This window comes from Schistocerca cancellata, chromosome 2 (assembly GCF_023864275.1).
Source record: "Schistocerca cancellata isolate TAMUIC-IGC-003103 chromosome 2, iqSchCanc2.1, whole genome shotgun sequence".
Taxonomy (NCBI): Eukaryota; Metazoa; Arthropoda; class Insecta; order Orthoptera; family Acrididae; genus Schistocerca; species Schistocerca cancellata.
In genome coordinates this window covers 846379297-846392543 of record NC_064627.1, presented here as the reverse complement: position 1 = coordinate 846392543, position 13247 = coordinate 846379297, and the positions used below count along the sequence as shown (strand labels likewise).

The 13247-nt window shown below is 54.9% G+C and overlaps 31 non-coding genes across 31 annotated transcripts; 7 read left to right on the top strand and 24 right to left on the bottom strand.

Annotated features, from left to right (window-relative positions):
- The first annotated feature begins 32 nt into the window (after positions 1-32).
- Trnag-ucc (transfer RNA glycine (anticodon UCC)) lies at positions 33-104 on the top strand. The gene has a single exon. It is a non-coding gene; the product is annotated as a tRNA-Gly (tRNA).
- Positions 105-708: 604 nt separating this feature from the next.
- On the bottom strand, positions 709-782 carry Trnai-aau (transfer RNA isoleucine (anticodon AAU)). Its single transcript has one exon. It is a non-coding gene; the product is annotated as a tRNA-Ile (tRNA).
- Positions 783-979: 197 nt separating this feature from the next.
- Trnae-uuc (transfer RNA glutamic acid (anticodon UUC)) lies at positions 980-1050 on the bottom strand. Its single transcript has one exon. It is a non-coding gene; the product is annotated as a tRNA-Glu (tRNA).
- Positions 1051-1354: 304 nt separating this feature from the next.
- On the bottom strand, positions 1355-1427 carry Trnam-cau (transfer RNA methionine (anticodon CAU)). The gene has a single exon. It is a non-coding gene; the product is annotated as a tRNA-Met (tRNA).
- Positions 1428-1805: 378 nt separating this feature from the next.
- On the bottom strand, positions 1806-1876 carry Trnag-gcc (transfer RNA glycine (anticodon GCC)). The gene has a single exon. It is a non-coding gene; the product is annotated as a tRNA-Gly (tRNA).
- A 340-nt stretch (positions 1877-2216) lies between these two features.
- Trnag-ucc (transfer RNA glycine (anticodon UCC)) lies at positions 2217-2289 on the top strand. Its single transcript has one exon. It is a non-coding gene; the product is annotated as a tRNA-Gly (tRNA).
- A 604-nt stretch (positions 2290-2893) lies between these two features.
- Positions 2894-2967, bottom strand: Trnai-aau (transfer RNA isoleucine (anticodon AAU)). The gene has a single exon. It is a non-coding gene; the product is annotated as a tRNA-Ile (tRNA).
- Positions 2968-3164: 197 nt separating this feature from the next.
- Trnae-uuc (transfer RNA glutamic acid (anticodon UUC)) lies at positions 3165-3236 on the bottom strand. The gene has a single exon. It is a non-coding gene; the product is annotated as a tRNA-Glu (tRNA).
- Positions 3237-3541: 305 nt separating this feature from the next.
- Trnam-cau (transfer RNA methionine (anticodon CAU)) lies at positions 3542-3614 on the bottom strand. The gene has a single exon. It is a non-coding gene; the product is annotated as a tRNA-Met (tRNA).
- A 378-nt stretch (positions 3615-3992) lies between these two features.
- Trnag-gcc (transfer RNA glycine (anticodon GCC)) lies at positions 3993-4063 on the bottom strand. Its single transcript has one exon. It is a non-coding gene; the product is annotated as a tRNA-Gly (tRNA).
- A 343-nt stretch (positions 4064-4406) lies between these two features.
- Trnag-ucc (transfer RNA glycine (anticodon UCC)) lies at positions 4407-4478 on the top strand. Its single transcript has one exon. It is a non-coding gene; the product is annotated as a tRNA-Gly (tRNA).
- Positions 4479-5085: 607 nt separating this feature from the next.
- Positions 5086-5159, bottom strand: Trnai-aau (transfer RNA isoleucine (anticodon AAU)). The gene has a single exon. It is a non-coding gene; the product is annotated as a tRNA-Ile (tRNA).
- Positions 5160-5356: 197 nt separating this feature from the next.
- Positions 5357-5428, bottom strand: Trnae-uuc (transfer RNA glutamic acid (anticodon UUC)). Its single transcript has one exon. It is a non-coding gene; the product is annotated as a tRNA-Glu (tRNA).
- Positions 5429-5732: 304 nt separating this feature from the next.
- Positions 5733-5806, bottom strand: Trnam-cau (transfer RNA methionine (anticodon CAU)). Its single transcript has one exon. It is a non-coding gene; the product is annotated as a tRNA-Met (tRNA).
- Positions 5807-6185: 379 nt separating this feature from the next.
- Trnag-gcc (transfer RNA glycine (anticodon GCC)) lies at positions 6186-6256 on the bottom strand. Its single transcript has one exon. It is a non-coding gene; the product is annotated as a tRNA-Gly (tRNA).
- Positions 6257-6596: 340 nt separating this feature from the next.
- On the top strand, positions 6597-6668 carry Trnag-ucc (transfer RNA glycine (anticodon UCC)). The gene has a single exon. It is a non-coding gene; the product is annotated as a tRNA-Gly (tRNA).
- A 603-nt stretch (positions 6669-7271) lies between these two features.
- Positions 7272-7345, bottom strand: Trnai-aau (transfer RNA isoleucine (anticodon AAU)). The gene has a single exon. It is a non-coding gene; the product is annotated as a tRNA-Ile (tRNA).
- A 198-nt stretch (positions 7346-7543) lies between these two features.
- On the bottom strand, positions 7544-7615 carry Trnae-uuc (transfer RNA glutamic acid (anticodon UUC)). Its single transcript has one exon. It is a non-coding gene; the product is annotated as a tRNA-Glu (tRNA).
- Positions 7616-7919: 304 nt separating this feature from the next.
- Positions 7920-7992, bottom strand: Trnam-cau (transfer RNA methionine (anticodon CAU)). The gene has a single exon. It is a non-coding gene; the product is annotated as a tRNA-Met (tRNA).
- A 380-nt stretch (positions 7993-8372) lies between these two features.
- Trnag-gcc (transfer RNA glycine (anticodon GCC)) lies at positions 8373-8443 on the bottom strand. The gene has a single exon. It is a non-coding gene; the product is annotated as a tRNA-Gly (tRNA).
- A 340-nt stretch (positions 8444-8783) lies between these two features.
- Positions 8784-8855, top strand: Trnag-ucc (transfer RNA glycine (anticodon UCC)). Its single transcript has one exon. It is a non-coding gene; the product is annotated as a tRNA-Gly (tRNA).
- A 603-nt stretch (positions 8856-9458) lies between these two features.
- On the bottom strand, positions 9459-9532 carry Trnai-aau (transfer RNA isoleucine (anticodon AAU)). Its single transcript has one exon. It is a non-coding gene; the product is annotated as a tRNA-Ile (tRNA).
- A 198-nt stretch (positions 9533-9730) lies between these two features.
- On the bottom strand, positions 9731-9802 carry Trnae-uuc (transfer RNA glutamic acid (anticodon UUC)). Its single transcript has one exon. It is a non-coding gene; the product is annotated as a tRNA-Glu (tRNA).
- Positions 9803-10106: 304 nt separating this feature from the next.
- Trnam-cau (transfer RNA methionine (anticodon CAU)) lies at positions 10107-10179 on the bottom strand. The gene has a single exon. It is a non-coding gene; the product is annotated as a tRNA-Met (tRNA).
- Positions 10180-10559: 380 nt separating this feature from the next.
- Trnag-gcc (transfer RNA glycine (anticodon GCC)) lies at positions 10560-10630 on the bottom strand. Its single transcript has one exon. It is a non-coding gene; the product is annotated as a tRNA-Gly (tRNA).
- A 340-nt stretch (positions 10631-10970) lies between these two features.
- Positions 10971-11042, top strand: Trnag-ucc (transfer RNA glycine (anticodon UCC)). Its single transcript has one exon. It is a non-coding gene; the product is annotated as a tRNA-Gly (tRNA).
- A 603-nt stretch (positions 11043-11645) lies between these two features.
- On the bottom strand, positions 11646-11719 carry Trnai-aau (transfer RNA isoleucine (anticodon AAU)). The gene has a single exon. It is a non-coding gene; the product is annotated as a tRNA-Ile (tRNA).
- Positions 11720-11917: 198 nt separating this feature from the next.
- Trnae-uuc (transfer RNA glutamic acid (anticodon UUC)) lies at positions 11918-11989 on the bottom strand. The gene has a single exon. It is a non-coding gene; the product is annotated as a tRNA-Glu (tRNA).
- Positions 11990-12293: 304 nt separating this feature from the next.
- Trnam-cau (transfer RNA methionine (anticodon CAU)) lies at positions 12294-12366 on the bottom strand. Its single transcript has one exon. It is a non-coding gene; the product is annotated as a tRNA-Met (tRNA).
- Positions 12367-12746: 380 nt separating this feature from the next.
- Trnag-gcc (transfer RNA glycine (anticodon GCC)) lies at positions 12747-12817 on the bottom strand. Its single transcript has one exon. It is a non-coding gene; the product is annotated as a tRNA-Gly (tRNA).
- A 340-nt stretch (positions 12818-13157) lies between these two features.
- Trnag-ucc (transfer RNA glycine (anticodon UCC)) lies at positions 13158-13229 on the top strand. The gene has a single exon. It is a non-coding gene; the product is annotated as a tRNA-Gly (tRNA).
- The last annotated feature ends 18 nt before the right edge of the window (positions 13230-13247 follow it).

Sequence of the window (13247 nt, the reverse complement as noted above, 5' to 3'; positions counted from 1 at the left end):
CGACACCGCGCGGCGTCGGGGCGCTCGCTTGTGCGGTGGTGGTGTAATGGTCAGCATAGTTGCCTTCCAAGCAGTTGATCCGGGTTCGATTCCCGGCCACCGCAGCAGGCTTTTAATTTCGCGTATGAGTACTTTTGCCACGCGCCCTTACATTAATGTTTTGCCGCCTCTTACTCGCTGCAGACCAGCCTATAGATAGTGTGTCTCGACTTGTCTCGACTTTGCTCAGCTGACGCGAGAGCTGACGCTCTCCAATCGGCCTATATCAAACGACAAGCACGAGAACGACCTGAGAGAGGTAAGGAGAGGCGAGGCGAGGCGATGGACACACAGCACGCCCCTTCATTTCACGGTGGCGTCTCCCTGACCGAATCGGGCTGTAGCTCCGAAAACAAAGGAGAAAGAAAAATTAGGAAGCCGAAACTGCCAACAGCACCCTGTGTTCCCATGCGCTCACCCGCCCAAGTACTGACAAGGGCCAAAGTTGTTACATATCGGCAATCGGACACTTTCTTTCATTTTCTCTTTATCGTATGAGAACCAGTGTATTCAACATATGATGGCCATTGCCGAGTGAATGCTGTAGCGCTTCCCGACAAGTCGGGTCGGATCCTCTGTCTGTCGGCTTCCACGCAGAGTGATGATCTTTTGGTCATCACACTCGCCAGCTGAAATCGGCGCTGCCTTTTCGTGGTAGTAAAAGCGTAATGGCCCGTGGGGGGATCGAACCCACGACCTTCGCGTTATTAGCACGACGCTCTAACCAACTGAGCTAACGGGCCTCGACGGACGCAGATGCTCAGCCCTACGCTCGAAACATGTGCATGAAGCCATACGTCATTTCTATGGTCGTCGTGTGTCTGCTTCCCTTGTCTGTATCCTGCTAACGCTCACGAAACAGTAGCTATATTGCGAGCAGGACGGGAAACGGCAGTTCGGACAGCTCAAACTTGTCACGATTCGTGTGGGAAAAATTCCGTTCCGGTACCGGGAATTGAACCCGGCCTCCTGGGTGAAAGCCAGGTATCCTAGCCACCAGACCACACCGGACGTGGGCGCTCACTCGACGCTTCGGACGGTCGCTTGGCGCATTTCGTGTCGAGTCCCGCGTCGTCGCCCTTCTCTCTTTGCGAGCATCTTTGCGCATACTGACTGGCAAGGCGCACACCTCAAACGTCTCAGAGCAATGCTTTTGGCTTCATGCTCTGCTGGGAGAAGAGGAAAAGGAAGCTGTAAGTAGCAATAACAGGGAGTAAACATTTTCCCGCTGAAGCGTTGAAACGTCGTGGATAACAATCAAGAAATTAAGTTGGTGCCCTAGCAACAGCACCACCATCAGTCACAGAAAATTAAATGCCCCGGGTGAGGATCGAACTCACGACCTTAAGATTATGAGACTTACGCGCTGCCTACTGCGCTACCGAGGCACGGGTGCACCGCTTGCCCTCGAAAATAGGTAAACCCCGTACCCAATATTAGACGTAGAGACACTGTACTTCCTGGATAACGTGTTCTGTTACTACACGTGCATTGCCGCCCATTTGATTGCGGTGTTGCTGCAGCTGTTGCAACGATAGGCAGCACTCCTTGTCGTTAAAGTTCAGTGCCTCGGAGGCACCTGGACACAGCAACTTGTGAGGCCAGGCCGGCGCTAGTCTGTAGAACATGATGCGAGCGTCCTAGTGGGACCCGCGAGTGCTGCGTTCTCGGTTCTTCTCAAGGGAATCCAGCTATATATTCTTGTGGATCGTGCATCTCAAGCGCGAAAGCCACACGGCAGCACTATCGCGGGAAAAGCAAAATGATGCATCGGCCGGGAATCGAACCCGGGCCGCCCGCGTGGCAGGCGAGCATTCTACCACTGAACCACCGATGCTCGGGGCGGTAGTACGTTCACGCTGCTTCCCGAGCGCATGTCGCAAGGGAAAGTGGGGACTGCCGTCGAGCGCCGTAGCATTCTGTCGAGAAGATGCTGCAGACGCTGAATCCTGCACTGCACTGCTTAAAAATGCCGCCAGAACGCGGTCCTCTGCGTACTCTTGCGTCGCCGGCGCCGACTCTTGCCAAAGGATGCGAAGTGTGCGTGGATACGCCGTCCGAATGCAACTGGATGTGTTCCCCTAGCCTACCTCGAAATGCGCCTGCAGGTACGATCACCTTCGGCCGCTGCCGACAGGCGGGAAGCCGACACCGCGCGGCGTCGGGGCGCTCGCTTGTGCGGTGTGGTGTAATGGTCAGCATAGTTGCCTTCCAAGCAGTTGATCCGGGTTCGATTCCCGGCCACCGCAGCAGGCTTTTAATTTCGCGTATGAGTACTTTTGCCACGCCGCCCTTACATTAATGTTTTGCCGCCTCTTACTCGCTGCAGACCAGCCTATAGATAGTGTGTCTCGACTTGTCTCGACTTTGCTCAGCTGACGCGAGAGCTGACGCTCTCAATCGGCCTATATCAAAACGACAAGCACGAGAAACGACTGAGAGAGGTAAGGAGAGGCGAGGCGAGGCGATGGACACACAGCACGCCCCTTCATTTCACGGTGGCGTCTCCCTGACCGAATCGGGCTGTAGCTCCGAAAACAAAGGAGAAAGAAAAATAGGGAAGCGAAACTGCCAACAGCACCCTGTGTTCCCATGCGCTCACCCGCCCAAGTACTGACAAGGGCCAAAGTTGTTACATATCGGCAATCGGACACTTTCTTTCATTTTCTCTTTATCGTATGAGAACCAGTGTATTCAACATATGATGGCCATTGCCGAGTGAATGCTGTAGCGCTTCCCGACAAGTCGGGTCGGATCCTCTGTCTGTCGGCTTCCACGCAGAGTGATGATCTTTTGGTCAGTCACACTCGCCAGCTGAAATCGGCGCTGCCTTTTCGTGGTAGTAAAAGCGTAATGGCCCGTGGGGGGATCGAACCCACGACCTTCGCGTTATTAGCACGACGCTCTAACCAACTGAGCTAACGGGCCTCGACGGACGCAGATGCTCAGCCCTACGCTCGAAACATGTGGCATGAAGCATACGTCATTTCTATGGTCGTCGTGTGTCTGCTTCCCTTGTCTGTATCCTGCTAACGCTCACGAAACAGTAGCTATATTGCGAGCAGGACGGGAAACGGCAGTTCGGACAGCTCAAACTTGTCACGATTCGTGTGGGAAAAATTCCGTTCCGGTACCGGGAATTGAACCCGGGCCTCCTGGGTGAAAGCCAGGTATCCTAGCCACCAGACCACACCGGACGTGGGCGCTCACTCGACGCTTCGGACGGTCGCTTGGCGCATTTCGTGTCGAGTCCCGCGTCGTCGCCCTTCTCTCTTTGCGAGCATCTTTGCGCATACTGACTGGCAAGGCGCACACCTCAAACGTCTCAGAGCAATGCTTTTGGCTTCATGCTCTGCTGGGAGAAGAGGAAAAGGGAAGCTGTAAGTAGCAATAACAGGGAAGTAAACATTTTCCCGCTGAAGCGTTGAAACGTCGTGGATAACAATCAAGAAATAAGTTGGTGCCCTAGCAACAGCACCACCATCAGTCACAGAAAATTAAATGCCCCGGGTGAGGATCGAACTCACGACCTTAAGATTATGAGACTTACGCGCTGCCTACTGCGCTACCGAGGCACGGGTGCACCGCTTGCCCTCGAAAATAGGTAAACCCCGTACCCAATATTAGACGTAGAGAAACTGTACTTCCTGGATAACGTGTTCTGTTACTACACGTGCATTGCCGGCCCATTTGATTGCGGTGTTGCTGCAGCTGTTGCAACGATAGGCAGCACTCCTTGTCGTTAAAGTTCAGTGCCTCGGAGGCACCTGGACACAGCAACTTGTGAGGCCAGGCCGGCGCTAGTCTGTAGAACATGATGCGAGCGTCCTAGTGGGACCCGCGAGTGCTGCGTTCTCGGTCTTCTCAAGGGAATCCAGCTATATATTCTTGTGGATCGTGCATCTCAAGCGCGAAAGCCACACGGCAGCACTATCGCGGGAAAAGCAAAATGATGCATCGGCCGGGAATCGAACCCGGGCCGCCCGCGTGGCAGGCGAGCATTCTACCACTGAACCACCGATGCTCGGGGCGGTAGTACGTTCACGCTGCTTCCCGAGCGCATGTCGCAAGGGAAAGTGGGACTGCCGTCGAGCGCCGTAGCATTCTGTCGAGAAGACTGCTGCAGACGCTGAATCCTGCACTGCACTGCTTAAAAATGCCGCCAGAACGCGGGTCCTCTGCGTACTCTTGCGTCGCCGGCGCCCGACTCTTGCCAAAGGATGCGAAGTGTGCGTGGATACGCCGTCCGAATGCAACTGGATGTGTTCCCCTAGCCTACCTCGAAATGCGCCTGCAGGTACGATCACCTTCGGCCGCTGCCGACAGGCGGGAAGCCGACACCGCGCGGCGTCGGGGCGCTCGCTTGTGCGGTGGTGGTGTAATGGTCAGCATAGTTGCCTTCCAAGCAGTTGATCCGGGTTCGATTCCCGGCCACCGCAGCAGGCTTTTAATTTCGCGTATGAGTACTTTTGCCACGCGCCCCTTACATTAATGTTTTGCCGCCTCTTACTCGCTGCAGACCAGCCTATAGATAGTGTGTCTCGACTTGTCTCGACTTTGCTCAGCTGACGCGAGAGCTGACGCTCTCCAATCGGCCTATATCAAAACGACAAGCACGAGAAACGACTGAGAGAGGTAAGGAGAGGCGAGGCGAGGCGATGGACCACACAGCACGCCCCTTCATTTTCACGGTGGCGTCTCCCTGACCGAATCGGGCTGTAGCTCCGAAAACAAAGGAGAAAGAAAAATAGGAAGCGAAACTGCCAACAGCACCCTGTGTTCCCATGCGCTCACCCGCCCAAGTACTGACAAGGGCCAAAGTTGTTACATATCGGCAATCGGACACTTTCTTTCATTTTCTCTTTATCGTATAGAGAACCAGTGTATTCAACATATGATGGCCATTGCCGAGTGAATGCTGTAGCGCTTCCCGACAAGTCGGGTCGGATCCTCTGTCTGTCGGCTTCCACGCAGAGTGATGATCTTTTGGTCATCACAGCTCGCCAGCTGAAATCGGCGCTGCCTTTCGTGGTAGTAAAAGCGTAATGGCCCGTGGGGGGATCGAACCCACGACCTTCGCGTTATTAGCACGACGCTCTAACCAACTGAGCTAACGGGCCTCGACGGACGCAGATGCTCAGCCCTACGCTCGAAACATGTGGCATGAAGCCATACGTCATTTCTATGGTCGTCGTGTGTCTGCTTCCCTTGTCTGTATCCTGCTAACGCTCACGAAACAGTAGCTATATTGCGAGCAGACGGGAAACGGCAGTTCGGACAGCTCAAACTTGTCACGATTCGTGTGGGAAAAATTCCGTTCCGGTACCGGGAATTGAACCCGGGCCTCCTGGGTGAAAGCCAGGTATCCTAGCCACCAGACCACACCGGACGTGGGCGCTCACTCGACGCTTCGGACGGTCGCTTGGCGCATTTCGTGTCGAGTCCCGCGTCGTCGCCCTTCTCTCTTTGCGAGCATCTTTGCGCATACTGACTGGCAAGGCGCACACCTCAAACGTCTCAGAGCAATGCTTTTGGCTTCATGCTCTGCTGGGAGAAGAGGAAAAGGGAAGCTGTAAGTAGCAATAACAGGGAGGTAAACATTTTCCCGCTGAAGCGTTGAAACGTCGTGGATAACAATCAAGAAATAAGTTGGTGCCCTAGCAACAGCACCACCATCAGTCACAGAAAATTAAATGCCCCGGGTGAGGATCGAACTCACGACCTTAAGATTATGAGACTTACGCGCTGCCTACTGCGCTACGAGGCACGGGTGCACCGCTTGCCCTCGAAAATAGGTAAACCCCGTACCCAATATTAGACGTAGAGACACTGTACTTCCTGGATAACGTGTTCTGTTACTACACGTGCATTGCCGGCCCATTTGATTGCGGTGTTGCTGCAGCTGTTGCAACGATAGGCAGCACTCCTTGTCGTTAAAGTTCAGTGCCTCGGAGGCACCTGGACACAGCAACTTGTGAGGCCAGGCCGGCGCTAGTCTGTAGAACATGATGCGAGCGTCCTAGTGGGGACCCGCGAGTGCTGCGTTCTCGGTTCTTCTCAAGGGAATCCAGCTATATATTCTTGTGGATCGTGCATCTCAAGCGCGAAAGCCACACGGCAGCACTATCGCGGGAAAAGCAAAATGATGCATCGGCCGGGAATCGAACCCGGGCCGCCCGCGTGGCAGGCGAGCATTCTACCACTGAACCACCGATGCTCGGGGCGGTAGTACGTTCACGCTGCTTCCCGAGCGCATGTCGCAAGGGAAAGTGGGACTGCCGTCGAGCGCCGTAGCATTCTGTCGAGAAGATGCTGCAGACGCTGAATCCTGCACTGCACTGCTTAAAAATGCCGCCAGAACGCGGTCCTCTGCGTACTCTTGCGTCGCCGGCGCCGACTCTTGCCAAAGGATGCGAAGTGTGCGTGGATACGCCGTCCGAATGCAACTGGATGTGTTCCCCTAGCCTACCTCGAAATGCGCCTGCAGGTACGATCACCTTCGGCCGCTGCCGACAGGCGGGAAGCCGACACCGCGCGGCGTCGGGGCGCTCGCTTGTGCGGTGGTGGTGTAATGGTCAGCATAGTTGCCTTCCAAGCAGTTGATCCGGGTTCGATTCCCGGCCACCGCAGCAGGCTTTTAATTTCGCGTATGAGTACTTTTGCCACGCGCCCTTACATTAATGTTTTGCCGCCTCTTACTCGCTGCAGACCAGCCTATAGATAGTGTGTCTCGACTTGTCTCGACTTTGCTCAGCTGACGCGAGAGCTGACGCTCTCCAATCGGCCTATATCAAAACGACAAGCACGAGAAACGACTGAGAGAGGTAAGGAGAGGCGAGGCGAGGCGATGGACACACAGCACGCCCCTTCATTTCACGGTGGCGTCTCCCTGACCGAATCGGGCTGTAGCTCCGAAAACAAAGGAGAAAGAAAAATAGGAAGCGAAACTGCCAACAGCACCCTGTGTTCCCATGCGCTCACCCGCCCAAGTACTGACAAGGGCCAAAGTTGTTACATATCGGCAATCGGACACTTTCTTTCATTTTCTCTTTATCGTATGAGAACCAGTGTATTCAACATATGATGGCCATTGCCGAGTGAATGCTGTAGCGCTTCCCGACAAGTCGGGTCGGATCCTCTGTCTGTCGGCTTCCACGCAGAGTGATGATCTTTTGGTCATCACACTCGCCAGCTGAAATCGGCGCTGCCTTTTCGTGGTAGTAAAAGCGTAATGGCCCGTGGGGGGATCGAACCCACGACCTTCGCGTTATTAGCACGACGCTCTAACCAACTGAGCTAACGGGCCTCGACGGACGCAGATGCTCAGCCCTACGCTCGAAACATGTGGCATGAAGCCATACGTCATTTCTATGGTCGTCGTGTGTCTGCTTCCCTTGTCTGTATCCTGCTAACGCTCACGAAACAGTAGCTATATTGCGAGCAGGACGGGAAACGGCAGTTCGGACAGCTCAAACTTGTCACGATTCGTGTGGGAAAAATTCCGTTCCGGTACCGGGAATTGAACCCGGGCCTCCTGGGTGAAAGCCAGGTATCCTAGCCACCAGACCACACCGGACGTGGGCGCTCACTCGACGCTTCGGACGGTCGCTTGGCGCATTTCGTGTCGAGTCCCGCGTCGTCGCCCTTCTCTCTTTGCGAGCATCTTTGCGCATACTGACTGGCAAGGCGCACACCTCAAACGTCTCAGAGCAATGCTTTTGGCTTCATGCTCTGCTGGGAGAAGAGGAAAAGGGAAGCTGTAAGTAGCAATAACAGGGAGTAAACATTTTCCCGCTGAAGCGTTGAAACGTCGTGGATAACAATCAAGAAATAAGTTGGTGCCCTAGCAACAGCACCACCATCAGTCACAGAAAATTAAATGCCCCGGGTGAGGATCGAACTCACGACCTTAAGATTATGAGACTTACGCGCTGCCTACTGCGCTACCGAGGCACGGGTGCACCGCTTGCCCTCGAAAATAGGTAAACCCCGTACCCAATATTAGACGTAGAGACACTGTACTTCCTGGATAACGTGTTCTGTTACTACACGTGCATTGCCGGCCCATTTGATTGCGGTGTTGCTGCAGCTGTTGCAACGATAGGCAGCACTCCTTGTCGTTAAAGTTCAGTGCCTCGGAGGCACCTGGACACAGCAACTTGTGAGGCCAGGCCGGCGCTAGTCTGTAGAACATGATGCGAGCGTCCTAGTGGGGACCCGCGAGTGCTGCGTTCTCGGTTCTTCTCAAGGGAATCCAGCTATATATTCTTGTGGATCGTGCATCTCAAGCGCGAAAGCCACACGGCAGCACTATCGCGGGAAAAGCAAAATGATGCATCGGCCGGGAATCGAACCCGGGCCGCCCGCGTGGCAGGCGAGCATTCTACCACTGAACCACCGATGCTCGGGGCGGTAGTACGTTCACGCTGCTTCCCGAGCGCATGTCGCAAGGGAAAGTGGGACTGCCGTCGAGCGCCGTAGCATTCTGTCGAGAAGATGCTGCAGACGCTGAATCCTGCACTGCACTGCTTAAAAATGCCGCCAGAACGCGGTCCTCTGCGTACTCTTGCGTCGCCGGCGCCGACTCTTGCCAAAGGATGCGAAGTGTGCGTGGATACGCCGTCCGAATGCAACTGGATGTGTTCCCCTAGCCTACCTCGAAATGCGCCTGCAGGTACGATCACCTTCGGCCGCTGCCGACAGGCGGGAAGCCGACACCGCGCGGCGTCGGGGCGCTCGCTTGTGCGGTGGTGGTGTAATGGTCAGCATAGTTGCCTTCCAAGCAGTTGATCCGGGTTCGATTCCCGGCCACCGCAGCAGGCTTTTAATTTCGCGTATGAGTACTTTTGCCACGCGCCCTTACATTAATGTTTTGCCGCCTCTTACTCGCTGCAGACCAGCCTATAGATAGTGTGTCTCGACTTGTCTCGACTTTGCTCAGCTGACGCGAGAGCTGACGCTCTCCAATCGGCCTATATCAAAACGACAAGCACGAGAAACGACTGAGAGAGGTAAGGAGAGGCGAGGCGAGGCGATGGACACACAGCACGCCCCTTCATTTCACGGTGGCGTCTCCCTGACCGAATCGGGCTGTAGCTCCGAAAACAAAGGAGAAAGAAAAATAGGAAGCGAAACTGCCAACAGCACCCTGTGTTCCCATGCGCTCACCCGCCCAAGTACTGACAAGGGCCAAAGTTGTTACATATCGGCAATCGGACACTTTCTTTCATTTTCTCTTTATCGTATGAGAACCAGTGTATTCAACATATGATGGCCATTGCCGAGTGAATGCTGTAGCGCTTCCCGACAAGTCGGGTCGGATCCTCTGTCTGTCGGCTTCCACGCAGAGTGATGATCTTTTGGTCATCACACTCGCCAGCTGAAATCGGCGCTGCCTTTTCGTGGTAGTAAAAGCGTAATGGCCCGTGGGGGGATCGAACCCACGACCTTCGCGTTATTAGCACGACGCTCTAACCAACTGAGCTAACGGGCCTCGACGGACGCAGATGCTCAGCCCTACGCTCGAAACATGTGGCATGAAGCCATACGTCATTTCTATGGTCGTCGTGTGTCTGCTTCCCTTGTCTGTATCCTGCTAACGCTCACGAAACAGTAGCTATATTGCGAGCAGGACGGGAAACGGCAGTTCGGACAGCTCAAACTTGTCACGATTCGTGTGGGAAAAATTCCGTTCCGGTACCGGGAATTGAACCCGGGCCTCCTGGGTGAAAGCCAGGTATCCTAGCCACCAGACCACACCGGACGTGGGCGCTCACTCGACGCTTCGGACGGTCGCTTGGCGCATTTCGTGTCGAGTCCCGCGTCGTCGCCCTTCTCTCTTTGCGAGCATCTTTGCGCATACTGACTGGCAAGGCGCACACCTCAAACGTCTCAGAGCAATGCTTTTGGCTTCATGCTCTGCTGGGAGAAGAGGAAAAGGGAAGCTGTAAGTAGCAATAACAGGGAGTAAACATTTTCCCGCTGAAGCGTTGAAACGTCGTGGATAACAATCAAGAAATAAGTTGGTGCCCTAGCAACAGCACCACCATCAGTCACAGAAAATTAAATGCCCCGGGTGAGGATCGAACTCACGACCTTAAGATTATGAGACTTACGCGCTGCCTACTGCGCTACCGAGGCACGGGTGCACCGCTTGCCCTCGAAAATAGGTAAACCCCGTACCCAATATTAGACGTAGAGACACTGTACTTCCTGGATAACGTGTTCTGTTACTACACGTGCATTGCCGGCCCATTTGATTGCGGTGTTGCTGCAGCTGTTGCAACGATAGGCAGCACTCCTTGTCGTTAAAGTTCAGTGCCTCGGAGGCACCTGGACACAGCAACTTGTGAGGCCAGGCCGGCGCTAGTCTGTAGAACATGATGCGAGCGTCCTAGTGGGGACCCGCGAGTGCTGCGTTCTCGGTTCTTCTCAAGGGAATCCAGCTATATATTCTTGTGGATCGTGCATCTCAAGCGCGAAAGCCACACGGCAGCACTATCGCGGGAAAAGCAAAATGATGCATCGGCCGGGAATCGAACCCGGGCCGCCCGCGTGGCAGGCGAGCATTCTACCACTGAACCACCGATGCTCGGGGCGGTAGTACGTTCACGCTGCTTCCCGAGCGCATGTCGCAAGGGAAAGTGGGACTGCCGTCGAGCGCCGTAGCATTCTGTCGAGAAGATGCTGCAGACGCTGAATCCTGCACTGCACTGCTTAAAAATGCCGCCAGAACGCGGTCCTCTGCGTACTCTTGCGTCGCCGGCGCCGACTCTTGCCAAAGGATGCGAAGTGTGCGTGGATACGCCGTCCGAATGCAACTGGATGTGTTCCCCTAGCCTACCTCGAAATGCGCCTGCAGGTACGATCACCTTCGGCCGCTGCCGACAGGCGGGAAGCCGACACCGCGCGGCGTCGGGGCGCTCGCTTGTGCGGTGGTGGTGTAATGGTCAGCATAGTTGCCTTCCAAGCAGTTGATCCGGGTTCGATTCCCGGCCACCGCAGCAGGCTTTTAATTTCGCGTATGAGTACTTTTGCCACGCGCCCTTACATTAATGTTTTGCCGCCTCTTACTCGCTGCAGACCAGCCTATAGATAGTGTGTCTCGACTTGTCTCGACTTTGCTCAGCTGACGCGAGAGCTGACGCTCTCCAATCGGCCTATATCAAAACGACAAGCACGAGAAACGACTGAGAGAGGTAAGGAGAGGCGAGGCGAGGCGATGGACACACAGCACGCCCCTTCATTTCACGGTGGCGTCTCCCTGACCGAATCGGGCTGTAGCTCCGAAAACAAAGGAGAAAGAAAAATAGGAAGCGAAACTGCCAACAGCACCCTGTGTTCCCATGCGCTCACCCGCCCAAGTACTGACAAGGGCCAAAGTTGTTACATATCGGCAATCGGACACTTTCTTTCATTTTCTCTTTATCGTATGAGAACCAGTGTATTCAACATATGATGGCCATTGCCGAGTGAATGCTGTAGCGCTTCCCGACAAGTCGGGTCGGATCCTCTGTCTGTCGGCTTCCACGCAGAGTGATGATCTTTTGGTCATCACACTCGCCAGCTGAAATCGGCGCTGCCTTTTCGTGGTAGTAAAAGCGTAATGGCCCGTGGGGGGATCGAACCCACGACCTTCGCGTTATTAGCACGACGCTCTAACCAACTGAGCTAACGGGCCTCGACGGACGCAGATGCTCAGCCCTACGCTCGAAACATGTGGCATGAAGCCATACGTCATTTCTATGGTCGTCGTGTGTCTGCTTCCCTTGTCTGTATCCTGCTAACGCTCACGAAACAGTAGCTATATTGCGAGCAGGACGGGAAACGGCAGTTCGGACAGCTCAAACTTGTCACGATTCGTGTGGGAAAAATTCCGTTCCGGTACCGGGAATTGAACCCGGGCCTCCTGGGTGAAAGCCAGGTATCCTAGCCACCAGACCACACCGGACGTGGGCGCTCACTCGACGCTTCGGACGGTCGCTTGGCGCATTTCGTGTCGAGTCCCGCGTCGTCGCCCTTCTCTCTTTGCGAGCATCTTTGCGCATACTGACTGGCAAGGCGCACACCTCAAACGTCTCAGAGCAATGCTTTTGGCTTCATGCTCTGCTGGGAGAAGAGGAAAAGGGAAGCTGTAAGTAGCAATAACAGGGAGTAAACATTTTCCCGCTGAAGCGTTGAAACGTCGTGGATAACAATCAAGAAATAAGTTGGTGCCCTAGCAACAGCACCACCATCAGTCACAGAAAATTAAATGCCCCGGGTGAGGATCGAACTCACGACCTTAAGATTATGAGACTTACGCGCTGCCTACTGCGCTACCGAGGCACGGGTGCACCGCTTGCCCTCGAAAATAGGTAAACCCCGTACCCAATATTAGACGTAGAGACACTGTACTTCCTGGATAACGTGTTCTGTTACTACACGTGCATTGCCGGCCCATTTGATTGCGGTGTTGCTGCAGCTGTTGCAACGATAGGCAGCACTCCTTGTCGTTAAAGTTCAGTGCCTCGGAGGCACCTGGACACAGCAACTTGTGAGGCCAGGCCGGCGCTAGTCTGTAGAACATGATGCGAGCGTCCTAGTGGGGACCCGCGAGTGCTGCGTTCTCGGTTCTTCTCAAGGGAATCCAGCTATATATTCTTGTGGATCGTGCATCTCAAGCGCGAAAGCCACACGGCAGCACTATCGCGGGAAAAGCAAAATGATGCATCGGCCGGGAATCGAACCCGGGCCGCCCGCGTGGCAGGCGAGCATTCTACCACTGAACCACCGATGCTCGGGGCGGTAGTACGTTCACGCTGCTTCCCGAGCGCATGTCGCAAGGGAAAGTGGGACTGCCGTCGAGCGCCGTAGCATTCTGTCGAGAAGATGCTGCAGACGCTGAATCCTGCACTGCACTGCTTAAAAATGCCGCCAGAACGCGGTCCTCTGCGTACTCTTGCGTCGCCGGCGCCGACTCTTGCCAAAGGATGCGAAGTGTGCGTGGATACGCCGTCCGAATGCAACTGGATGTGTTCCCCTAGCCTACCTCGAAATGCGCCTGCAGGTACGATCACCTTCGGCCGCTGCCGACAGGCGGGAAGCCGACACCGCGCGGCGTCGGGGCGCTCGCTTGTGCGGTGGTGGTGTAATGGTCAGCATAGTTGCCTTCCAAGCAGTTGATCCGGGTTCGATTCCCGGCCACCGCAGCAGGCTTTTAATTTCGC